Source organism: Talpa occidentalis, unplaced genomic scaffold (assembly GCF_014898055.3).
Source record: "Talpa occidentalis isolate TD23 unplaced genomic scaffold, MPIMG_talOcc4v2.1 talOcc4.12, whole genome shotgun sequence".
Classification (NCBI taxonomy): domain Eukaryota; kingdom Metazoa; phylum Chordata; class Mammalia; order Eulipotyphla; family Talpidae; genus Talpa; species Talpa occidentalis.
The window spans coordinates 66,830,713-66,857,263 of NW_023601212.1; positions in this window are offsets into that span (position 1 = coordinate 66,830,713).

The window sequence follows — 26,551 nt, forward strand, 5'->3', positions numbered from 1 at the left end:
TTTTTACATACAGTTAATTTTTTTTATACTAGAGGAAATTAAGAAGAGTTCTGCACAAAACCTCAATGATTTCATTTGGGGTTCCTTTCAGCCTTTCATTTGAAAGATATAACCCTGAGGCCCTACTGTGTGATTAACCCAATTCTAGGCACTAGAGTCTAAGAAACAGAGAAAAGGCTGCATTCATAAAACATATTAAAGGAGCAAATTGGGAGTGTAGTGTTTTTTTGTGAAAGTGTTTTTAAAGAGATTTCTGTATGTATAAATGTCACCATCACTCTATCCCACTTCCTCCAGGCTGCTCCTGGGGTACCTTCTCAGGAAATCCAGAGTCCAAGGAGGTGTGGTTTGAAAACAGTAGTCTTAATTAAGTGGAGTCAATTGAATATTAACTTTCCTTCAAGTAATGCTTTTTTTAAAAAGAGATTTATATATTTATGCATGCAATAACTGGTATATAGGCCAGAGGTAGGGGGGATGAGAAGATTCACCAGAGGCAGAGTGGGGAGCAGAACAGGCAGATTTACTGAAATACACTGCTGAGGAGAGCAGTGGGTGAGACAGGAGAGGTCTGCTGCATCATATGGATCATCTCCCTGGCTAGGGCTCGAACTCACGCTGCAGTAGCTGCAGATTGCTTCATAGTTCTGACGCTTAACCTGTTGCGCCACCAGGGAGGTCCCAAAGTAATTTTTTTTAAAGCTAGTTTTGAAACTAACCACCTATTTCTGGAATAGTGCTGTGTCCAATTGGGCACTTATATGGTCTGTCTTACTTAAGACCTGACAGCCATCCTAGGAGGTAGGTAATAAATGTGATCTCCTTATCTGATTAACAGTAGATCTGCCACAGGAAGGGATGGAAAATGGAGTGAGAGGGGAAGAGAGAAGGAAACAGAAACTCACTAATTTTGTACCTATGAACTACCTCCATCACTGTTCTGCAACTACCTCTAAAAGTAGTCAAAAAATTGAGATGAACAAAAGCAATCCATAAGTTTCCATGCATATTGAAACTATTCCTAATGGTTGCATCACGGTGGTTTTCTGGTTTTGTTTCTCTTTCTGACATGTGAGCCAGTGTTTCTGTGTCTATTATTATTGGGAAAAGAGTTTGATAAGAGGAGTTACCTACATTCTCACATTTCTAGATTTTTTCTCTCTGTGTAGTAACATGCAATCCGTGGACAAATAATACCTTGTGTAAATAGTCCTAGTTCCTGATTCTTCATAAAGTTGTTCAAATCATTTTTGTAAAAAAATTCAACATAAATTATATCCATAATACTGTCTCTTTAGTGAGAAAACACCATGATCTGTGTCATTTGCAACTGCGTCTGTTTTGCGTTGTTGGTGTTTATTTCTATGTAGGACTGTTGGGTTTAGCAGGCATTTGCTATGAGTTATATATTATTTAAAATGTTGTCTCTAAATTGGGCTCTATTTTTCCCCCACTTTCCACTTTCACCAATTTTGCCCTCCAGCACTGTGGAAACAAGGAGGAGTACCTTTTGTTCCATGTAGAGTTGCCTCTACCTGGATAGAGGGAGCATCTGGAAGCAGCCAGCCCTCTGGCACATAAGCAAACATTTCTTGGTCCTGGTGCAATCTCTAGTGCAGATGAGCTTGGCCCAGGAGGCGAGGCTGCCCCTGAATGGTAAGAAGGCTAGTAGAGATACCTATGGCACAGAGCAGAAGGATCCAAGCATGACCCACCCCCCCCCACCTCTCTCCTACCCTGACACACACACACAGAGCAAGTCTTAATGAGCAAATCCTGCATGCAAGGTACAACTCTCACAGGAGTAGGGAAGGAGAGATGAGCAGTTCAGGGCTCACTTCATTCAGGAACCTTAAATTCTGTAGATTATAGCCTGGGTGGACATAAACATAAAAGAGGAAGATGATTTTGTATGAAAATCTCTAGCAGTATTTGTCCATAGTCCTGTGTTAGCTTCCAGACTGTGCCTGTATACTACTTTTAGTAACTTAAAAACAGAAATTGTGATAGTTACTTTGAAAAAATGTAGAATTAGATAAAAACATCATTATTAAAGTGCCTGGGATAGTGCCAAACATGCATGCAGTTAGCACCATCAAAGAACAGCTATTATGTTATAAGTGAAACCATCCGATATTTTTCTTTTTCCTTCTGACTTATTTCACTGAGCTTAATTCCTTCTAGCTCCACCCATGTTGCTGCAAATGGCATGAGTTTATCTTTTGTTTCCAGGTTTTACCTATTGTAAATAGTGCCACAATAAACATAGGTGTACAGGTGCTCATTTGACTCACTGTTTTTGTGTCCTTTGGGTAGATCCCTAGTAGTGGAATTGCCAGGTCGTATGGTAGCTCCATTTTTAGTAGACTGAGGAACCTCCTGACAGCTTTCCACAATGGTTGGACCAGGAATATAGGGGAACCAAATAAGACATCAGTGTAAAAAAAAAATAGTAACAGTACAAAACACAACAAAAAAAAAGACAATTATAAATCAGAGATATACCGCAGGGGAGGAAGAGGAAGAGGGATGAGAGGGAGGGAGGGAGGAGCACAGAGGACTGAGGTGATGGTGCGCAGGTACCTTGGGGAAGGAAATTCTATGGGGACTCAATCTGAGGGGGTGGGGGAAGCAAATATTGTTTAAAAATAAATATTAAAATGGAAAAAAATAAAAATAAATTTGTTGCCTGAAAAAAAAAAAAAAAGAAGAGCCATTGTGATAGAATATTTCCTATAGAACAAATGCTTTCCCTTTCTTTGAGTAGCAGCATTCCCAATTACAAAGAACAACAATGCATCCTGATTAAAGGAAAGAATAAATAAATACATAATTTTCCATGTCTATTTTTCCTAGCCTCTAATGCAGGTAACGATGGCTAGTGAAATGTATGAAATAATTTGTTTGGCTTTATGGGAGTCTATAAAAGAGTCTAACTCAGTTGTCATAAATGGCTGATACAGGCTTTCCCCCTCCTTCTTCCTGGACTCAAATCTCAGTCAAGATGGCTGGAGCTGCAGCAGCCTTCTTGACCATGTGTGAGCTTTGGGGATGAAAAACAGGCGCTAGGCATGACAGAATCGGTGGATAGAAAGATTCTTGTCTCTGATTAGTTTGAAGCTGTCATCCCAGACCTGAATTACCTATTTTTAAAACTCTATAATGAAATCTGCTAGTTTATGCACACTGGCTTTAATTCAAATTGATGTAGCTCAAGTCATTATTAATATATAATACATAATAAATATAATTAATATACATTACATATAATACTCCACACACGTACTCAATATGGGTAAGCAGAAGGTCATCTTAATGTCCCTATGATTTGCTGTATTATAGTGCTATATGTGTGAAGCATATAGTAAGTGATATAGACAGTACAAATTACAAAAATAACTGAAGTGGTAAGTCATTGTTGATCTGCGAACCCCATAAGAAAAATCAAGAGGATAAACCCATTACGGGTAAAGTTAAAACTTTGGTATTCTCATCTGCTCTATTTAATCCACATTTTTATATTATATTTTTCAATCTCCACCCCTCAAACTTACAACTCTTCCATAGTTATTTTATTCTAGCAAGCAATTTGATAATGTTTGGGATGTGACTGACACCCTTTACACCCTTTTTGGGGAGCAAACTTGCATTTGTTTTTTTTTTTTTTTTTTGTGGGACCCTCGCCAGCAGCTGGGGAATGAACCAGTGCTGCAGAGGCTGCGGGCAGCCTCGCAGCCCAGCGCTCAACCGCTGCACCACCAGGGGAGACCCTGCATTTGTTTTTTCATCAATAATTCTGTCTTAACTTAACGTTGATGCCTTCGCTTCTCTCACTCCTCCATCTAACTATACCTTCTCATCCTTCAGATCTCAACTCAAAATATCCTTTTCCATGGAAGCCTTATCTTACCTCCTTGTCCAAATCAAACATCATTCTTGCTTTTATAAAATTTCTATCGCCTAGGTTGTCCATTCTTTGGAGGAACTATGCTTGTCTGTCCATAGTCATGGCCCCAGCATCTAGCACTGTGTCTGGTATTTGAATGGTTTTTGTAAATAAACAACTGAATGAGGAATGTTCTTCCCTTGACTTCACCATAGTGAAATGCTAAGGCTGACCAGTTGATGTGGGCAGTCAAGATTACAGCCTCAACAATAGCATGATCAAGAAACCAGTAAGTGATTCTATGATTGTGTTTGATGGATTTTAGTGTCAACATTAGCCACTCTTGACTTTTCTGCTCAAAGAAATAAGGAACCCTTAATCGATTTTCTTAGATGAAACAAAGGGAGATTTCTGTGAACACTAGCACCTTAAGGGATGGAGAATTTCCTTTCTGCTCAGAAAGCACATAGGTATCTCAAACCATCGACAAGCAAAGAGAAGCAATTTGTGCCTCCTGACTGACAGCCCATTTTTCCAACAGCCCTCAGCCAAATGGGCAGCCAGCAAAAGAGCCAGATGAATAGGATTGGCTTTGCCTGTGAGATATGATCATCTGGTGAGCAAAAAAAAAAATGTGTTCAAATTGGCACCAGTTGGAGTATGGGCTGGGCGAGTGCAGTCTTTTATGATGGCCATTAGGATGCCTCTGTGTTTACCCCCAATTTCAATGGGTTGTCCCTATTATAGCTGACATTAAATGGAGGGAATCTGAAAAACAAAATGAGGCCACAAATGATTTTAGGGTAATGTTCTTATTTTGTTAATCTATTGTTCATTGAGCTTTTTTTTTAAAAAAAAATTAAAATTCTAATCCCTAAACTGGTACAATTTAATTGCAACATTTTTTATTAGGCAAAATTGAAATTAAGACAGGCTTGGCTAGAAATGGGAGTAGGAATAAGATAATCTTTATAATCACTACTGGAATTTCTTTTGTAAGGAAAGATCACATACATTTTAGAAATAAATTTTCAATTTTCTCAATTTAAAATGAACAAGTTCTCACTAAACCTCATAAACCACACATAACCATCATCACTGGTTACTCAAAATGCCCCAGAATGTTTTAATGTTACTACTCAATGACTTTGATAAATATCACTGATCTAAAATATGAAATTTTCAATATTATGTCTCTTCTTTGCTCTCTTAATTTTTTAAAAGAGGTTTTATTATAAAAATATCCAAACTTACAAAAAAACAATGTACAATTTCTTAGTTGTGATTACCATCATCATTTTGTTTGCTCCATCAGGCTTTCCCATCCTCCCACTAACCTAGATTCCTTTTGTTAGAGTAATTAGAATCAAATACTAGACTTTATGTTACTTCTAGATATTTTAGTTTGCATTTCAGAGATAATATTGCCTTACATAATCAAAGTACCATAATTAAACCTAACAAAATTAGCAACAATTTCTAAATATTATTTAATTCCTGGTTCATATTTAAATGTTCCACTTGTCTAAAAATGATTTTTATAGTTGATTTGTTCAATTAGAACATAAATAAGATTTAATTATTTCACATGATTACTATATCTGTGGATATATTTTTAATGTTTCTCAAACCAGAATTGTCTTTTATTCTTCCGGTTTTTTATTTTTTTCCTGTTACTAGTTTACTGATTGAATTATTGCAGAAACTAGGTCAGAATTTTGCACATTCTTCATTTGTCTGTTTCTGGTGTCATTTAATTAGTTTCTCTATTCCTTATATTTCCTATGGACTGAAAGTCAGATCTAAAACTTTGATTGGATTTTGTCTCAATTTATTTGTGGAACACTTCTTAGTTGCTATTGTGTTCTCTACAATATCTTACATTAAGGAGCAAATAATGTTTGGTTACCTTTTAGTGAGGATAAAATTGATCAGTGGTCCACTCACTGATATTTTGATTCAACACTTCTTTTCACAATGCCAGACCTCATCCTGCTCTCTACTACCCACCCCGCTGGCTCACTGCTGATAATGAGTTCCTAAAAGCAATTTGAAAAATACTACTGCAAGTCCTGCATCTCACCAGGCTCATACAATGTTTGGCTGGCTGGTATATCATAGGCCTCTGAATGGATCTCTAGGGGGCTTTATCAGACAAAATACTCAGAGCATCACAGTCTAAAAATTGAGCCTAACTTAAGGAGGCATTAGGGAAATTGATGGGGATTGATAAACCTACATGAAGTGTATTTTCTATGATTTCTGGGATAAAACCGAATATATTAGTTTCCACATAAATAAAGGGGAAAAATTGGACCAGCCAATGTCTTCACTCCTTTATGTTATCAATGTGATATCAATGTATCACTCCTTTATGGTTTCATGCTGGTCTCAACCACATTCTGTGTACAGTGACCCTGCACTGGCTTGGCTATGTCTGAGTACTGAATATGGCTGTGCATCAAGAGTCAAATGTTCATGTCCAAAGGAGTATAGATCGTTAAAAATGTTCTGCTACTTCAAAAGATATATTCCAGATTCTGACTTAAGGATGGTACATATAAGTTATTTGTTCATGGTGACTCTTTTATTCTCTAGTTAACCCATCAAGAGAGAGTGGGAGAATCACATAAAGGGTGAGGGTGGCAAAAGCAAACCAACAACTTGGTCTTATGGAAGATGGTAGCATCTTTCATCTACTTGGAATTTTGATATATCATTACTATAACTGTGAATTCTTACAGGCCTATATTCTAAGGAAATGGCACCTACATTTCAAGGAAATGACCAATGAGTTAGCTCTTCACTGGAATCTTGGATAGCATTCTTCATTCTCTTTATAAGCTGTCGAAAGGCCATGGGTTCTGTTATAGTGCTAAGAGCCATAGAACATGCCACCTTTTCCCCCAGTTTCTCTCAGTCCATTTCTTCTTCCACTCACTTCAGTGATTTTGGGTTGGCAGTTGGCAGAAAAACTTGAGATGTTCCAGTTGGAAAGGAGACTTGGAGAGGTACCAGTCTCTTTTAAAATACTTGAAGGTTTCTTCTGTGAAAGATGACCTAGGATCATTCTGTGTGCCTCCAGACACAGAGAACACAGCCAGAGCCACAGACCGAGAAGGAGGTCAAATTCAGGTGGAGATAGGGAAGTGTTTTCTAAGAGTACATTTCTAAGACAGTTCTAAGACATAGTTGGATATCTCTCCTAGTAGCAAGAACCTCTATATCTGGATCTGTTCAAGTGGAAGTTAGGTGTCTTGATGTCAAAAATGTGTAGAATCTTCTGTCTTTGGAGGGGGAGGTTGGACTCTATAATCAGTATTACTTTCTAGTTCTAATTCAGTGATTGAGTACTTTCTTGTTAATCTCTAGTACCCTTTTCTTCACAAAGCTTTTCCTTAAAACTTTTGTAAGTACCAATTTTTGCTTTTCTTGATTTCCCAACACATCTCTTCTTTGTTCCAAATATTTTGGTGGTTCAGATTAGCATTATGTTTTATACTGTATTTAGATTTTTCTCCAATTGCCTCATATACACTGTTACCATCTTCCCTTCTCTCTGCAAGATTGCATGCTGCTTTATATTGTGGGGACTGTGTAATATGTTCTTTTTTTATGTTCCCCATGGTGCTGTGTTCATGACTGAACACATGGTTTGTGTTCAATAAATACATGTTGAAATGGATTGAATTGATGCTCAGGGACTTCTATCCAAGAAAGCAAAGCTGTACTGTGAAGGCTTCACTCTGGAGAGAGGGGGAAAAAAAAACAACAAAACATCCAACTACATTCTCCATCATGGCTCCCCTTAATTCTTCCATAGCTACTCGATACCTTCCTGTTGGATCACACTCTCCTTCCCCTTCTCCCTACCTCTCCTAGACCCCTTCTTCCTATAACCACTTCAGCCTAAGCAAAGCAAAGCATCTGTCTTTGGCTTTAACTTTCCTGTTTTTTTACTTACTTTGAGGGCAAGGAAGGAATTGCATATTAGAAGATTTTCTGGGAATAGCTCAGACAAAAATTCTTTCCTCTCATTGCCTATTAGAATAAGAAGGATAAAGTGGAATACACACACATACAGAGAAACATATAAACACACAAAGGGTTTGGAAGTCTGATGCCAGTCTTATCTTTGTGTGCTAACAGTGAAATCCTGGACATGTTATGTTATCTCTTTGTGTCTCAGTTAATAAAACTATAAAATGCAAATGGTGGTAATTGTTCTACTAACCTCACAAGGATTCTGTGACAATGAAATAAGAAAGTGGATGTGAAAACCCAGTGTAAATTTATATAGACTACATAGATATCAAGGACTTTCATTGTTTTTATTAAGATAGGGAAAGCAAACCAGCCTTTCCCTGTCTCTGTAAGATTTGTCATGTACCAATTGGAAGTAGATAATCCTTTGCAGATGATTGAGATGTGTTTCTCTCTCAGTGTCTTGTGGGAAGAGAGGAATCCCAGAGCAAAGCTAAAATCAAATGATCTTCCCATATATTCCAAATTTACAGAAAGCAGTGGCCACTGCATTGTTAAACATGTGAAATCAAGCACATGGAAACTATAGAAGATCAATTAGGGTTTTCTGTTTGTTTCTGAAAAGCAGAGTTCTCATTCAGAATTCAAGTATACATGCTTTTATTCTCCGTTCTTATTCTTAATGCTTTCATATTATAATGTAAAACCCCAAAGCTAATAAAATGATTTTTTAAAGGACTCTTTCTTCCAACAACAATATAGAGAGAGTTGTTTTTTGAAAGATGAAGAATAGTGGTTGAAATACTTAATGTTCCTGTGTAATTTGCTAATGCTTTCAAGAAATAGAAATGGAATGTCAGTGGCAGATGCAGTATACAAATGAAAAAAAATATTTAAATGTATTGCCTCTTGTTAAGAGAGAAACATGTGAGATGATGCTTAATTTAGATTTTCACTCTCTTTGGATTTATTGTAACGTGCATGACAAACATCCCACTGATTTGAGAATTGCTTTTCCAATTCATCGAAACAAATGGAAAATCATTAACATTCCTATTTGCCAGCTCTGGCGTCCCATCCTTGCTGGTGACAGCTATTGATGTCATCTCCATACGAGGTCAGCATGCAAGGTGATCAAGACCGGCATTGGAGGTATGTTACCTGTTTACACTTTTCTGTTTACACTTTTCAGCTGATTGAGAGAATCTGCTCTTGGCTTTATGGTTATGGAGTGACATTCTGGAACATGATTAACAAATCCTGTAAGGGCTCTGCCCATTGATGTTCAACATTCTCCCACCTCCTCAGCCATGACTTCTCATTTGTGCTGATACCATTTGCAGGAATTATCTTCTGCCTTGGTCTCCCTACTTAGCAATTTCATATCCTACCAGACTAGAGTTTAAAGAGCAATCCCTGGCCACTTGGACAAAGGCCTGGAAAACTACTGTAATTTTGAGATAATTTTTCACAGGAAAAACAGAGATGGTCTTGGACAGCATTCTTTGTTCATCTGATAAGCTGTCTAAAGGTGATGGGCTCTGTTACAATACAGAGTGCAAGGAGCCATAGAACCTACCACCCTATCACCTCCCTCATTCTACAGCGGGCTTCCCCTAGTCTGACATTTTGATATATACAGCAGAAATTCTAAATATTTTTACTAATTCAATCATATCCTATGTCAAGCCCTATCACTCGCAGTGAGAGATCTTTCTCTTATAAATAAATTTATGACTGGACTCATGTTGGTCCCCCCTAGCGTGTCTCTATCCCCATGGTCATATTCCACCTGCTGAAGTTCCTCCTTAGCTGGAAATAATTCCCTTCTCTCCCTTACAGGAGGTTTATTGTCCATAACCCTGTTCTTTCTGCTCCTAGATTTCACTCCCTGTGCCCTAGCCTATATTTTGTTAATCTTGGTGTGCTATACTGTACAATCTTCAAAAGAAAAAGAAATATGTAAAATCTATGCAGTTGAATTTTTTTTTTAATCAAACATTTCCAGGATTCTCAGAGAATAGTTATCTCCCTTTGGATTTCTGGATGTTTACTCTAATGTTCTAAGATTGGAAGTGTCTCTTTTTAAAGATTTATTTTTTATTTATACAAGAGCTGGGGTACAGGCCAGAGGTGTGGGAGGGTGAGAGGATTCACCAGAGACAGAGAAGGGAGCAGAACAGGCAGAAGGACCAAAAGCACTGCTGAGGGGAGCAGCGGGCGAGACAGGAGAGGTCTGTTGAGCCCATGTGAGAATATCCCTGGCTGCCAGGAATTGAACCCACGCTGCAGAGGCTGTGGACAGCTTCACAGCTGCCCTCAACCTACTGTGTCACTGGGGAGGCCCTATGCAGTTGAATCTATGTGAATTTTAGTAAGAACTGCTAGTATCATCCATGACAATATACATTCTTGTAACTTGGCATCTGTTTTGTAAAGATAGTCCTGTGTTGGTTTCTTCAATGGGTTTTATTTTGTTGCTCTATGGAAAAAATATAAGTTCTTTACTGCAGATAGGAATCATCTTTAATTTGCTTGATATTTTCAACATCGTCCTTAAAAATAAACATTACATAATAAAAAGCCAGAAGAGAGTTTTTAGGATTAGGATACCTGGGTTATTATGCAACTCCAGCTCTGTCATATGAGCAGGAATCAGTCACTCACATCTTTTATTTTAGTTTTATCATCTGTAAAATGAAGGAGACAGATTAAACTATACATAGAGTTCTTGTAGCTCTTGCACTTAATGGTGGGTTTTAATTTAAAATCCTTACAGTGGCAATAATACATATTATCAATTAGAAAATTATGGTTATTCTGAATTATGGTTTAACAGTGTTGGTATTTAAATATAGTTGGAATTACTGCTGTTGCATATTAGTGCAGGGTTGTTCTAACAGCCATATGGTAATATAGAAACCAAAAATGAATGTGTGCTTATTTCTTACTCTTAGGGTTTGAGAAATTATCACCTTGATTGTTAAGTAAAGACATCATTGTAAAGAGTCTAGGGCTAGAAAACTGTAGGATATCTATACATCCTCAGGCAAATCATTTTCCCTTTCCAATATTCAATATCTTCAACTAAGAGATGGGCATAATGATAACTATCTTACACATTTCATGGACTTATGAGGTCTGTAACTTCAGGGAAATTAACTCATAGATATTACACACTAGTCAAATATAAGCTGATGAAAACAAATTTAAATATCTATATAAAATCTAAACTGATCAAGTGTATTGATATTATTGGAGTAAAGGAGGGGTGACCACTCAATACCTACAGAGCCAAATGTTGACATAAACTAATGAGGCAGATGGGTGATAAATGATGACTGGGATCCTACTCTGGGTCTCTACAAATGTCATTTGATGTGATGGGACTGTGGCAATATGGAAAAGACATGTTTTGGCTAAATAGTTGATGGCTAATAACCTCCAAGTAACTTATTATATGGAGATACACATCCAAAATATGTAGAATTCCATTTTTCAGTGGAATCTGGAAACCTAGATTATCAGGTATAATTTCATAGTATTTACATATTGGCAACTAGTTCACATTTAAAGCTATACATGGGTCAAATTATGTAAGTCAAACAAAACATACCTACAGCTGAGATTTGGCCGGAAGACTACCAGGTCTCAACTTCCAACTCAAGTTTAACTAGCACAATAGGTCAAATACTACTGAATGCCTGTATGAGAATTCCCAGTTAATGTGAGGAAAGCTTCTTCCACTCAGCAACAATGACCACAAGGGATTTACTTTGGGATTTGGGTGAGTGAAAACAAAGACCCCTAGAAAAATATGGGATGACAGTTTCTAAGAAATGGAAAATGCAAGTTTGTTGGGGAAAAATATGCATCTTGCTTAACACATGGAAAGGAGAATCCCTGGGTGCCTGTAAGGATAGTTACCAAAATGATAGCTGGCAATGCACAGTCAGATTCTATTATAGTGCACAACAGCAGGTTTAGTTTCTAGGTCCCCAAGAAACTCTTTCTTTCACTGGTTCTGTACTACAGCTTTTTTTAGAAACTATCATGTGGTGTTGCTAGAGGGTAGACTGTATGCTTCATGGAGACAAAATTTGTGTCTAATCCTTCCTTGAATTCTTCCTGCAATGAGCAACCTATCTTGAACATAATGGCCAATAAGTCTTGTTGAATATTGAACGAATTTTTAAGTACTTTACATGTCAGAATATGATATGTAAAGGGAGGATAAATAAAGGAAGGGAAAGAATGGGGGGAATATACACACCTGGTTCTACTATGGGTTCTACAGTCATAGTTTAAGAATCTTGAGCAAATCCTTTCAAATCTCCATCACTCAATTTCAATTTCTGCAACCTGCAATAGTTGAATGAGATACTCAGTTACTTTCTAGCTCTGTCTATGATTGTCTTCTATTCCTGAAGTCAATAGGGTTGCCTACAGAATACAGATCCCCTTTAATAAAACTGGCCTCTTTTTCACTTTTGCCTCTAAGAAATGTGAGTCAGACCCCTTTGTTGTTATATGGTCTCCATGTTCATTTTTTAATGTTGGCTTCAAATGAAAAATGCTTTGTCTGGTCTGAAAGAATTTGGAATTTTTTTTTTTTTAAGATTGAAGGGAATTTTACTCTCTTCCATCTATGGACATGTTAATGATCTAGTCAAAAAACACTCCAACTCAGTCTAGTCATTCAAGAAGCCAAAGGAAGCACAATAAAACAGCCTTTCAATGGGAAATTCTAAGAAATAAAACCAGTTTCTGGAGCTGCTGAGATAAAGTTAAGATTGAAATGCATTTCCTCACTTCTGCTCAGAGATAGACGAGAAGAGCTACCCCAGAAGCCAGGAAACAGGTGCTCCAGGAATTTCGATAGATGCCTGACAGGCCTGCATTCATCATTCAGTCCACCATGAGAAATGGTGATTGGAGACTGATGTTATCAAACCGCTTAATCTCACTCTCATCACGCTGCCTTTTCCTGAACCCTGCTACACAATGTTCTGGAAAAGAGACAGTCATACATTTGCCTCTGATGGCAGTTTCTGATTATCAGCAACCAGGACCAGCCCTGGTCTATTGGTGAAGTAGAAGTTTCTCTTTGATGTTGTAGCCATATTATTTTGGAAATTTATTTATTCACTTATTTCAGTATTTATTTATTCATGTATCCAACAAACATTCATGGATGTTCTTCTCTATCAAAGTACAGTTCTATTCTTTACAGCTAAACATGAACAACACATTGTTTGAGTGAATAATGAGGGAGTGAATGAATAAATGAAGAAAGAAGCAACATAATTCCTGTTGTCAAGTCCAGTAGGGAATATATAATGGAAGAGACCATTATAGTTCATGGTAGATATGGGCACTGTGTAATGGGAAAAGGTGTCAATGATGCTCGCAAGGCTCCTGGAAGACTTCAAGTGGAGACATCTTGTAGGCATTATACAGAGCAGTCAGCCTCTCAGAATGGTAATCTGGACTGGAAATTTTGAGAAACTCAATTGCTAGACATATAGTTCAATTCTGAAACTGAAGGAGGGAAGGGTCGAGTGGTGGATGGAGGAAGAAACTTGAAGTCAGAAGTTTGGGAATGGCAATTGTAAATCAATAAAAATAATTGAAAAAGTAAAAAATATAAAAAGGGTAGTTTACAAAACAGTACAAAATTATATATACTACATATATGTGTATCTCATATCTGTCTTCCAACAACTATAAAATATGCCACTATCACCATTAAAAAAAAAAACAACTTAGTCACAGCCTACTCCTTGAATCAGTGTGGTTGGAAATCCCAGTTTTCATCATTCCAGACATCCTGTGTTTTTAGTCTTTGTGCCACAACCCTAATGGAATTTTTTTGGTTGTTTTTAATGTTTTGGTAGAAAAAAGACTGGTGTAGCTTAAATAGCTAGTCTTCGGTGGTAGAACTGCAGGAAGTTATAGACACCTAAGGTATTTTTTATGTCATCTGATATTCTGATTATGGAATTTCTAACAGGAAGCAAAAGATCAGGAAGTATTTTCAAAGGAATGAGTTTTCGCTGATGACTGAAATTAATACCTGCTGTCTTCTCTGTGAGTTGTCTGGCTTATCCACTTTACCTATAAACATTTCTGGTGCATGGATTGAAAGTTATCGGTTCCATAGCAAACCTATTATGCGACTAATAACAGTAGCTGTTCTTATTGGCATTATTATTAAGGTTCCTATTAAATCAGACATTGTGAGAGGAGATTTTATACATTGTCCATTCAATTCTCAAAGACTTGGGATAAAGGGACAAGAAAAATGACAAAGAATTAGTTTTGCTTATACAGAAAGGCATTTAAAAATAGTTCCATTTACTGGAACATAAAAAGGCTTAAAACTGCTTAATATTTTATAAAATTTATGTTTATTAATATATCTAAAAGCCATGAATTAATTTTATTAAAAAGACAGACTTATTACTAGAGAGATTCAAGTAAATAGCAAATAGTTGGTATTTTCCTATCATATCATGATAATAATTCTGATGACTTTAAAATTGTGAAGAGTAGCTACATCCCCTTAGAAAATCATTCTACTCTAATGCCCATCCAAGATATTTTTTGTCATCTTAAAAGAATGTGTACGTCATTGGGTAAATCAAATAAATAAATTTTCATTTGGAAGTCCATCTGTTGTGCAAGAGAAGAAGCCATGCAAGAATGAGGACACCCCTTGTCTTTCGGTGGGCACTCCCCCATGTGACCTTGCACAAGTCACTTACTCTGCTAACAGAGCACTTGCTGCAAGTCGTTATTAGACTGATGGATGATTCATAGAGAAAAAAATCACACATCTGAGTCCTCTGAAGAATGTTGGAAGATTGAGCACCTATAAACTCAACTCCTAATGATAAGAAAAAGTATGCATTACTTTTGCTACTCCTTACTCCACCGCCATCTCTGGTCCCCAATAGCCTTTCCATTCCTCTCAGTCATGTGCAAGGGCTTCGCCAGCTTACAGCATTCTCCCCTGATGAGTGCAATAATCATAATTTATGATCTTAATTTAATAATCTTAATTTATTGAGTCCATGCTATGATCCAGGGACTCCTGTAAGTGATTTACATCTGTCAAGTCATTTCATCATCAAAACTTCCTATAAGTTGCATATATTATCACCTGTAACATAGAAAAAGAAATGGGCATAGAAAACTTAGAGAACTTGTACAAAATCATTTTTGTTCTAAAAAGTTAAGGTAAGAGTCAATCCTAAGAAGTCTGACTCCATAGCCTACCTTTTCATATTACACAACTTGGTTTCTACTAGTGTATGCTTCTATCATGGTATTCAGAACATCTAACTGTACTTGTGTTCATTTTTGTCTCTCCATAGCACTTTGTCAACTCCCTTAGGAAAGGGAATATATTTTTTACTTATCAACTACCTCAGGACTTAGCTCAGTGTCTGACACATGGTTAAATGATTGTGCAACTACGTTCCTTAAGATTAGAATGCAACTTTGGAGACCTCACTTAAGGCAGAGGTTTGAAATTCAAGACTCCCTCCCCTAACCCTCCTCTCCCCAGCCAGGAACAATGGGTGGGTTTCAGGGTGTCTATGAGCCCCTCACTTCCAAGAACTGTAGGCATTATTTTGTGGACAAACTTTTCATTCCATAACTAGAGATTCCATTCTCTAATTTTATCTAAAGTGACCCCCAAGAAATTTGATTGGTAACTGAAAGATCCATTGACTACGTGAAACAAATATTCCTGACCTATTAGCAAAATTGTATGGATCATTATTACAGAAGTAAAATTGCTAAATTATCTTGTCTTGAGTAGTACTGAACTACGCAATGATATTTAATTAAATGACCTTTTTTTCAGGAATATCATATTGTGTCTTTCATATACACCAATTTTCATTGACTTTTTTTGGTCCATGTTATTAATTACAAAGGAATTAATGAAATTGACTAATATATATTAGTCTTTCAGTTGGGTAAAAAATCAAAAACAATTCTGGTGTTACCTTTCCCTTGGATTAATCAATGCTAATATACAATCTCTTCTATTCTCCCTTTCCCAATCTCAGTTGCTCTCTCTTAATAGTCTTTTTTGTTACACTATATCTGTTATGTTGTTTAGATTGAGTTCTCATTTGGAAAATATTTGTTTTCTCAAATTAAAGAATTTCTTAAGTGCTTATCTTCATGATAGATGAAAGTTTCAGAAGCATCAATTAAATCTTTATACATTTGCTGAACACTTCTTGTTTGCCTACTTGTGTCTACTGAGACTCTTAAAGGAGCAGAAGATAATAGCCTTGCCCTACTGAAACTTGTATTCCAATAGGTAGTTTATGTGTGTCTTTAAATATGAGATTTAGTGATAATAGAGTTGATGTATAGGCACAAAGTGTCTACAGTATATGCTTGAACAGCAGAGGATAATGATCAAAATGGAAAGCTCAGTATGGTACAGTTCTGAAAGCTAAATAAAAATATGATGAAGCTGGATTAATAGAAGCTATCACAGGAAGCTTTGTAGTTATGTACCAAAACTTAATAAATATGGGTGGTTCTGTGGTGATAGAAATAAAGATGAAGGGATGAAAGTAAGAGATATCTGGGGAAGATTTGGAATCATGGAGGATTCTGTTATTCTAATCTATCATGAGGCTGACCAGGTTCACAGCTCCATCTGGGGAGAAGCTGTCTAACTCATGGTCTTACGTATAGGAATAACTTTGGGTTTATTACCATATCCTCTCCCCCACTTTCATTTTCTGGAAGTACTTCTAATAATACTCTTTTTTTCACAAGGTCAGTCAATCTGTATTTAAGTATTGTCCTCAGTTCATTAACCATTTCAATTTTAAGAGGAGGATGGGTATTACCAGTGCAAGTTTCCACCAGTATCCTAGGCATTGGAGAAGCTCTCAGGAAAAAACCAAAGACAGGTGGAGCATTCTTGAATCCTTGAAGTGAAGCACTGTTAGCTCAACATGAAGTTAGGTGAGACCCTAAGGAACTGTTATTAGAAGTTATCATAGATGGAATCACAGGTACATTGAGATGGAGTGGGTTGAGGCACATGTGCTTCTGATGCAGCCCACCCCTTACCTTGCTCAGATCTCTTCATGCTAGAGTCAGATATGTCTGTGAGCCTTTGAAGCAACTGGCTATACTGTTGCAATAGGTTTAATAGACAAATGTAGTTAAACAAGCTAGACTTTCATTGCTGTTCAAATGAGTTCACCAGTCCAGATATTTTAATTGATATTTAAAATATCTTCCTTCTACCAGACATTCTAAATTTCTTTTTCTCTTACCTAACACTTCTGTTGATATGGATGGCTTACTTGGTATGGTGACCAAGGACTTGATTTCTGTGTAGTCAGAGCCCATGGTTTTCTTTGCCCTTATTAAATCATGGCTGCCAAAATTGTCCATTCACCATGATGAGCAAGCATCCGAAGATCAATTCTTGACTACAAGAAAGCATGACCCTACTCCAGAGCCCTGAGCATATGAGCTCAAAACTGACTCTTTCATGAGCTACTCAATAATTAAATAAAAATATTATTCCCCAGAAAGACATATGCTACCTCCAAATTCCAAAGAGGTTCAAAATGTAAAGTACTTAGAAAGGAACTTCACTCATATGACAGATTTTTGGATTCTAGCAAGTTTACCTTTATAGCAAGTCCTTGAAACTTTTCTGGGAAAAAAAAATAAGGAAAATTGTACTTTATTTTATTCATATCTTTACTCAGAGTTACTCAAAGTTGTTTACCATTTTAGAAAAAGACATATCATTCATACTAATAATTCACGGCATCTGAGTCATCAGTATAAAACACAGTGTCATTCTCATTTATAACAACCATATTCATCCTAGTTCAAGTTTAGGTATAATCATCTTACAACTTCATTCCATTCTCTAGTAGCTATGCCTGAAATTTGCATATTATATATTATTTTAAATTAACTAATTTGAATAATATAGGTAATTTCATTTAAAATTTCTCTTTGTTACACTTAGGGCATTATTAGTTCTTTTCAAGATAGAGGTAAGGTATATGAACAAATTTCAAGATGGTAAAGGGAGGCATTGTAAAATACTTAAGAGTTAAATTATGATGTTTAATCTAATAGAGTTAAAAAACTCTACTGTGGAAGGAGTGGGCAGAAACTGAGGGGCAATTAACTACCTCTTCCACGAAGGAAGATGTTTAGTCATTCTAGGCAGACAGAAATTTTGAGTAAATTGAGACCTCAGAAAAGATATATGAAGTAGAAGACATGAGACAAAAAAAGTATACAGTGAGTATACAAGAGGCCAGTTCATTTGTAAAAATAATGGAGTAGATCCATAGAGAGCAGCTGGGGCTTGTTAAAAGTAAAATACCATTGTGAATACCCTTGAACTCCTGACTATGAAGATGCCTGAATCCAAGCAGTTTCCAGGTCCGGCTTTCCTATGCACTAGCTCCACTCTCAATCCCAGTTAACAGAAGTGAACTCCAACTTGCTTTCTACTCCTGCTGCTTCTGATGTCTGTTATTTTTGCTTCTCCTGGGTCCCTTTGACTTGAGGTTACTTGAGTATGTCTGTATGCAGCCAAAAGAGCATAATATCAATGAAGACTAAGAAGGGGAAGGAGTGGAAATATTTCCAAGTTTGGCAAATTGTAGAGCAGGGACTTGGAGAGAGTGCTAGGAGACTGATGCTGCCATTGATGGAAATGAAGAATGGCTTGGATTAGCGAGAATGAAGGTGGAATGCTAAGCTCTTGTGCCAATCTCTACTTCATCTAAGTTCTAATTATTTGTTTTTATTGATTTTTCAGTTCCCTTCTTGCTCTTGTAGTCCTCTCTTTCTCTCTTCTTAGGGCTTACATATGAAAATTCCTTTTATATTTTACTCTAAATACTGTACAATTGCAGAAGTAAATTTTAGAATCCCCTTCCCTTTGCAGATGTGGCACCTAACAAAACATTAATTTTGTTAATTCTGACTGTTCTAAACATTACATGTACTGGGATATGCCAAAGGTATAGGTTATGGGTCATTCATTCTTTCTTTAAACCTTATGTTTGATAATAGAAATAAAATGAAGCACAAGTCTCAGATGACTTACAGTGGAGAGGACAGATACTGTGATTAAGTTTTGCATTAAAATGCAAATTCCATGTTATCCATGTATGCAAAGTACTATAGGTTTACAGATAAAAGCAGCACTAACTTTGCCTGCAAAGACCTGAGCAAAAAGAGAAAGCATTTGGGATGAAATTTAGAAGGTGAGCAGAATTTCACAAGATAAAGAGAAAATGAAGAAAACAGAACAAAAGACAGAATCAAAATCTTGTCTAAACTTACATCTGGAAAATTAAGAACCCATCTTTAGAAATCTGAGAGTAAGTGGAAGTAGGGCCAGCATGGAGGAAATTAAAGCATAAAAATGAAGGCTGACATAAAGTTAAGGTTAGACAGTCGTTATACTCTGGCCAAGAAATTCGAACTACGGTTGACCTTTGAACAAGATGGATTTAAACTCCATACGTCCATTTACATGTGGGTTTTTTTCCTTTTGTTCCACATCTGCTAACATCTGCTGATTAGTTGAATCTGTAGTGATAAACCTGCCAATGTGGAGGGCCAACTATAAGTGAAACACAGATTTTCAACTGGGGGGGGTGATGTCCCTAACGCCCATATTGTTTAAGGGCTAACTGTGTGTGTGTGTGTGTATATATATAGATAGATAGATATAGATATAGATATAGATGCTAACAGTAACACCTATCACTTAGAAAGGAACTTTGCTAAGTGATTTAATTTCCCTACAGTCTAAACAATACACTTAAAATTGGCCAGCTTAAGGTGCCAATATGATATTCAAATGGAAATGCTAGTTGGCAGTTGAGAGTGTGGAGCCTGGGCAACAGAGGTAGAGCAGAGCTGAGTATTGAGACTAGTGAGCTATTGGCATCTGGGTCCTGGCTCAAGTTCTGTCAGGAATATTTAAATTAAGCCAAGAAGGGGCAAAGCAAAACACCAATGTAAAACACCAACAATTAAGGGATGCATAGAAGAAGAGAACACAATGAAAGAAATTGGAAGTGGTTGTAAAGAAAGGTCCAGGGTTGAATGAGGGTCCTAAAGCTGAAATAAGGAAGATATTCAAGGGAGTTTTTCAAAGCCAAATTCTGCAGAGAACCTCAGTAAGATTAAAATGTAACCATTGCCTGTGCAACCCGCAATCTTTCCCTCATCCACACATTAATTGAATTTTAGCACTAACTCGAATCCAGAAAGCCTATGAATAAAAAATCTAGCCTAGAAATACTCCTTTATGCAGGGCTGAGCAGGACCAATGCTGTGAATCCACTTCCAAATTCTCATGTTTTGGAAACCCCCAAGTATGAGTTGATACTCTATGGTATTTGGAGGTGGTAGAGCAAAGTGGCTGTGTGAACGGTCTTCGCTTTAATAAAATACTTGGTTTAGAAAATGGTTTTACCACTTAGAGGAATAGAATGAACATTAGAAGTTACTTGACCTCTGAGACTCAATTTCCTCATCCATAGAAGAGAGAAAATATTCAAATGCCATAGGGTTGTAGATGAGGCTGAAATGAGATAATAGATGTAAATCCCTTAATCTGGCACATGGTGAAGGGTCAATAAATAATAGCTATTATTATTATACTGGGCTGCTATGTGAGGAGAGCCCTGCCATTGCTTGACTTTTCATTAGCCATGCAACACTGGGGAGTTTTTGGCAGCAACCACAAAGCAGTTTGTTGGCACACAACCTTTCAATTATCTGCACTAGTGATCCACTCCATTAGCATGGATAAGAGAAAGTGTACAGCATAGATAAACCAGAGGGAGGGGAAAGAAAACCAGTCCAGCCATATATCTATATAAATCCCTACTAGGAATATAGGAATAGTTCCTCATGGTTACAGATTTATATCTTCAAAGAGGAGTCCAAGTTCCTCTGTACATTAGGTCTTTATTTTGACCATAATGAATGCTAACTCTTCTTTGTTGTTGCTTTATTTTTTATATACCAAACCCCATTTAAGGTAATATATCCAAAGACTTTTTCTGTGTGTTTTAATGTTTCTCTTCTGATTTTATTTCTAAGGCTATGCCTCTGTCTGGTTATGTTAAGAATTACTCAAGTTGTTTGAGAGTTAATGGAATGATAATAAAAGTTCTGCCTTATCTGACAGTGAATTCTCTGCCTTTGAAATATGGAAACCACTTTTTTTTTCTACAAGGCTAAAGAGGCTTTACTTAGAGGTAGTATAAATTTATAGGTTTTATTTTTGACCACTGGAGGGCTCTCATATTTTTCCACTAATGAAACAGAAACCTTGAGCATGACTAAAAACTGGAAATCAAAGATGAAAGTTTAAAGCAAGTGATCCTGTGGTTTGTGTGCAAATTTAAGTACAAACTTGTGGCTAGATGAGCCTAGTGCTTTAGAGTCATGATTTGGCTGCTTGGGTCAGATGCAGAGTCAGTGGATGGGATTCAGATCTCCTCTTCAGGAAAAGGTAAACTGGCCCCTTCGCTTCTTTTACATTAGTGATGTAATGTCTGGTCCCTTTTCCCTTCTGTCTGAAAATCTCCCAGCTCCTTGTTCTGTTAGTGGAGGGCCTATGAAATAATGCTGAGACTTGATTCTTTTTCAAACGGTATCCTTTTGCACTTATCTCTAAACCTTGTCATTCACCCCAAAACCTCTCTCATTCACTGACTTCCCTGTCATGCTTCTGTCTGATAGATGCTTTTATGAACTCCAACAATAAATCCCCTCTCCCCCACACACATATACATGCACACAACCATTTATACTGTCCTTGGACTTCCAGATCCACTCAGGTCGACCAGGTAGTGCTAAGTACTTGTGTTGAGACATCAGCAGTTGTCAGGTCAGCACACAAAGGCAGGCAGCTTGCAGTTTGGGTCCCAGCATCCAAACAGATACAGCGACCTTAGGCCTGACCTCTGCTGTAGGGATACCCTAGGGACAGGTAAGAAAAAGCAGCTGGTATGTTTGAAAGTACTAATATTCATAGTCATGAAAGTAATAGAATTATCCCTCTGGCTTGCAAGAGCACCACCAAGCAATGGCTAGGTATGGCTACAGGATACAGTATGACTCTTTGGTGAGACAACAGGGGAGGCCCAGTACGTCATCAGTCAAGCAGTCTGGTGCTTCAGGGGGTTGGAAATGAAGAAGTAAATCATCCCGACAAGGTTTAAGATCTGCAAAGATCTTGGGTATTTGTAGGGAAAACTGCAGCTTAAAAGGTACATGAGATCCACAAGTATCCAGAGAGGGACCAAAGCTATCAGATAGGCTGTTGTAACAAGGGTAATTCTGACTCTCTTGTGGGATCAAGCTACCGCATTCATTGCGAAACTCACTTAAGAGAGGCCTAGGAACTGTAGGCTGGAAATCTCCCCACTCAACAGCTGAGAAGAGATGAGGCAGATGAAGTCTGGTATAGTCCTTGTTAGTGAATAGATGTTTTCCCACTTTTTTCTTTTTCCGAGATATCGTGGACACAATATTTTTTTTTTATATACCCTTGTTAATTTTTTTTAAATTAATGCCATATCATTATCTTGTTTGTTTACAGTATAGGATTTCTCTCCTCAGATGTGGTCACCATAGTTTTCCACCACCAAAGTATTTATAGTCCTCAACCACAGTCCATAATGCACCCCCCTGTACCCCACTTCTCCCTCCCTTCCTTTCCCCTCTAAAGTTTGAGCTTGCATCCCATAATCGATTAGAGCCTGGGACTGGATGATGGTGGGATCTTGTCAGGATGGAGAGACAAACCCTTAGGGCTAACTGAGTGTGTGGTGCAGAGTCGGGCAGCAGTCACTGGGTGAGGGGGAACCATCTCCCTTGTTGGGATGTTTCTATTAAAATTTGACAGCTCTCCTTGGATCCTGAGGCTAGTCCCTATTGACACCTTCCACAAAGATATTCTACCCTCCTCTGGAAGCATCTGCCTTCCCTCCTTCACCCCAGAATTCTGAACTAAAAGCAGTTCAAAGCAGTTTGAAATTATCCTTGCTTTTCAGTTTCTCATTTTGATATCTCCTGATCTTGAGACGGAACCTTCTATTTTTTACTAGCCTATCTCTTTTCTCTACCTCCCAACTCTGGCCTAGTTTCCAGTGTTTCATTTTAGCCTAGCTCCTTTTCTGGCTTAGATTGGATGCCTGCCCCAGTACCCTCTTCATTTGTTAGCCATTGGCAAAAGATTTCTATTAGACCATTGGCTTTCCAGTCATGATGAGCATCAGAACCTAGTGTTCAGGGGAAAATAACTAGATGTTTTAGTGTGAAGGATTCACAGTCAGTGAAGGGTTTGTGCTCCTCTTTTTCCCTTGTGGGAACTTCTACTCTGTTTTGGGCATCACCTCTTCATTTGAAGCTTAATATCTCCCTGTATGTCTGTGTATCCAGAAATCCATAGTGATGGCCCCTCAGATCTGCCTCCTACTCTGTACCTAATTCTTTCCCTCAACTTCCTTATCAAAAATATTTTCAATTATAGCCTAATTTTTTCTTTCCTGGATTTCCCCTTTGATCAGTGTGCCATGCATGTTACACTTAACCAATATCCAGTTTTCTTCTGGGCACATGAGAGGCTTATATCCTGCCTCCCTTGAGGCTACCTAAGCCATGTGACTTTCTTTGGTCAGTGAACAGAAGTGATGTGTGTTGCTTCCTCATAGGAGTATTTAATCGCCAATCTTCTTCTGTCATGGTGATCATGGGCACACATCGCTATGGGGGTGCCTTAAGATCAAAGCAGCTGTAGTGCTGAGCAATACACTGAGGACAGCTGCCTTGGAGAGTTGCCTGAACTTGCTGGGGACTTCATCTGAGTGAATTAAGTTTTGTTGTGTTAAAAGCAACTAAGATTGTGGAAATATTTTTAGCACTGCATAACCTAGAATATTTTGACTATTACGGTTGAACTGTAATCTCAAGAGTATAATACATTGTTAGTAATTGATGATATCTTAATGTATTACCTCTTCCAGAGTATTTCCATTGTGATAGGAGATCCCAGGAGACAAGATATCTTACTGAGAAGAATGAGCTACTAATGATGGAGTGGAAAGACTCTTGGGCATATTAGAGAAGATGACATTTTGGGATAAGACAGTCTTTCTTTGCTCTCTAATCATACCATCATGGTGTCTAGACAGATTATTATCCACAAATGCATTTTAGTAAGCACCGTTTATGACACATGCAGAAACTGTGGGATCTAGACTTTTTTTTTTTTTAATTTTCGCTGCTAAGTCATTCTTACTATCTTCAACCAAATGTGTGGGTCACTCTTTGTGTCCTCAACATACCTTGTGCCCTTAATTTTTATAGCATTGGATGTCCTCTTTTGTAATCAATAATAAAATAGCACCTTTTTTTTTTTTGAAGATTTATTTATTTATTTATTTATACAAGCACTGGGTACAGTTAGAAGCATGGGAGGGTGAGAGAATTCACCAGAGTCAGAGCGGAGAACAGAGGAGGCAGACTGACGAAGTACACTGCTGAGGGGAGCAGTGGGCGGCAGGAGAGGTCTGCATGCCATGTGGGACCCTCGCCTGGTGGCCGGGGATCCGACCGGCGCTGCAGAGGCTGCGGGCAGCCTCTCAACCAGCGCTCAACCACTGCGCCACCGGGAAGGCCCAATAATAGCACCTTTTAAATGAGTTCTGAGTAGCAGGCAGATTTTAGGCATCATTGTCTCTATTCTCTTCAACTCCCCAGCAAGGTATTGCCCCCAAAGGCAATGGTTAGAAAGTAGGGGTACAACTAAGATTGAGCCTTTTGAGAATATATGCTTATTTCTTCATTGCTCTCTTTTTCCTTAGATGGAACACACATTTCCTCCACTTCCCAGTGAAATGTCCACTCCATCAGTCCTCTACTCTTTGACCCTCTATCTGTTGCAATCCTACTGTCATTTGGAGCTCTGATCACTTGCTTCCAAAGGTGACCCTCCAGTGATCCATGTCACTTGATAAGCAGGCTGTTCCCCGCACTTGAATTTTGACCCGTAGTGTGTGATAGACTCTGTATGATTCCAAGCTTTGGTCTTAAGAAGACTTGCAGTTTCTTCCTTGGCACCTTGAAATACTCTGGGAACACATGGTCTGGAGAAACTAAATATTATGTGAGATGCCTAGACCCTGTGAGATTACTATGCTGTGAAGAAGTCCAAGTGACTAATGAGAATGCCATGTGGAGAGAGAAAGATGCCTGTGTAGTCCCTATTTGTGTCAACAATCCAGCAGAGACACCCCACACAGGGCAAAAGGGGTACCATGGATGTCCTGCCCAGTCGAGCCCGCAAATAATTCCAATTCTAGCTACTCTGTGTTGGAACTACACAAGAGATGCCATGAGAGCCACCCAGTGGGGACCACTCAAGTCACAGAGCCATGAGTTATATGATAAAGTATTATTTGAAACCACTAAAATTTGTGAAGGTTTATTTTGCCTCAGTAGGGATTTGAAACAAGAACTAACTGTCCTTCCCACTGCTGGCATATCGTCATGGCTGTGGGCTGCTATTCCTTCATTCTTGAAATTTTAATAATTTATGTAATTGATCTCTTTTCATCAAATTGATTAAATATATGTTGGAGGCTTGTCTTATTTAAGCTGAATCTCCACTTTAGCACCTGGAACGTGGTAGGACTTCAGCACGTGTTTAGTGATTGATTGATAGACTCCTTCAGGTCACGATGTTATGCCCAACTTTACATTTCCTACCAGGTCCAGTACAGAGCTTTATTGTAGACCTTCAAGGATTACACAATCCTTGGCAAGGCAAGGCTTATGCCAATTAATATATTCCAACAAGCTCTAATAAATGATCAGCTCTTTTTGTGGTCTGTGGACCCCAACTCCCTTCCATGTTCTACCCACATGGCCTAGGTTTGCCTCACTGAACCCTGCTTCCTACTCTATGTCTGTAGTCCTGCCCTTCTTCATTTGCAAGATCCTCCTATCCCCACCCCACTCATTCTACTTTGTGCCAACCTAATTACCTTGCAAAATCCAGCCAAAAGATTGCCTTCTCCTTAAGCATTCCCTGGCCTGTTATCGCATAATGATAAACCCTTTTCTTAAGTTCACTGTACCTGTTGATACGTACTCCACATGCCATGGGGTCGTGATTACAGCTTGTCATTGTTTCTTTGAGCTAGTGAGCTTTTCCAGGGCTGAGCATTACAAAGGCTGAGTAACTTATTTAACCTTGACTCACTAGTACAGTAAATGGCACAAAGCAGGTGGTCAATAAATGACTGTTGGGTGAATGAATTCATTTTATAAGGAGAGAACAACTGGGTGAGAGATAAGAAATAAACATGGGGTTGAGTGTTTTGCCACCACAAAGTGCTATTAATATACAATTGGTGCCTCGCTTGCTGGCTGTTCTGCCTATCTCATGCCTTTAATCTTTCACCACAAACCCAACCACCATTCTTTAATCAATGTTGTTGCCTTTCTCTGAATCTCTCTAGTTTGTACTTTTTTTTTTTTTGTCCTGAGATGCCTGGAGCCTCTTCATATTCAGCCCAAAATAGCACTGACCTTTCAGCTGCTGTATCACCTGGCAGCTCA